Below are 912 nucleotides of genomic sequence, written 5' to 3' on the forward strand. Positions count from 1 at the left end.
TGGTTTACAATGATTGAAAACTGGAAAAGTGAGTTGATAAAGCCCTTTCTTCAGCTCAGCCATACCAATCATCCTCCCATGGTGTTGAGCCTGTATAATACACTGATTAGAGTGGAATAATATGGTGCAATTTGATCCTTTAACAAGTTCACCCAAGGAGATCAAATTATAATGGAATATGGGCACACATAGAACATTCTGCAACCTTAGTTCATCAGATAATTGAACACTCCCAATGTGAGACACCTGAGCATGATGTCCATTTGGCAAGTCAACATATATTCCCTGCACTCTCTTGGGAGTTTGTAGTAAATGTACATTGCAAATGATGTGGTGTGTAGCACCACTATCCAGAATCCACATGGAACCAGAATTTGCCATCTTCCTACTAGAGTCAGAAAGATTACCTTCCATTCTTGCATCAGGAATGAAATTTGCTGATATGGCATTTGCATGAGGAATGTTTTCAGTGCTGCCAGCCTTCTCTTGTTGCATAAACTCCAGAAATTTCCTGTAATCCTCTTGACTGAAAGGAGAACTGAACTCTGAACTGCCAATTTCTTGCACAGGTGTTTGAACTTGATTTGCTGACCCTAGACCTTTGTTTCTTGGCTTCCAACCAGGAGGATAGCCATGTTTCTTGTAGCATTTTTCAACAGTATGTCCTGTGTATCCACAATAACTACACACAGGTTTCTGCTTCTGATTAGGAAAAGATCTTCTGCTGTTGTTATCAGATCTTGTGAAGAAAGCACTTGCCCCTCCTAGGCTATCTCCTAAGGCATTATTTCCAGTAGTAACTTGCCTTTCTTGTTGAGAAACCATGGCAAAGGCTTCTCCAACATCAGGTAAGGGTTTCATCAACATGATTTGGTTCTTAGTGTTGTTGAAATTTTCATTAAGGCCAATAAG

Source organism: Ipomoea triloba, chromosome 16, assembly GCF_003576645.1.
Source record: "Ipomoea triloba cultivar NCNSP0323 chromosome 16, ASM357664v1".
In the NCBI taxonomy this organism is placed as follows: Eukaryota; Viridiplantae; Streptophyta; class Magnoliopsida; order Solanales; family Convolvulaceae; genus Ipomoea; species Ipomoea triloba.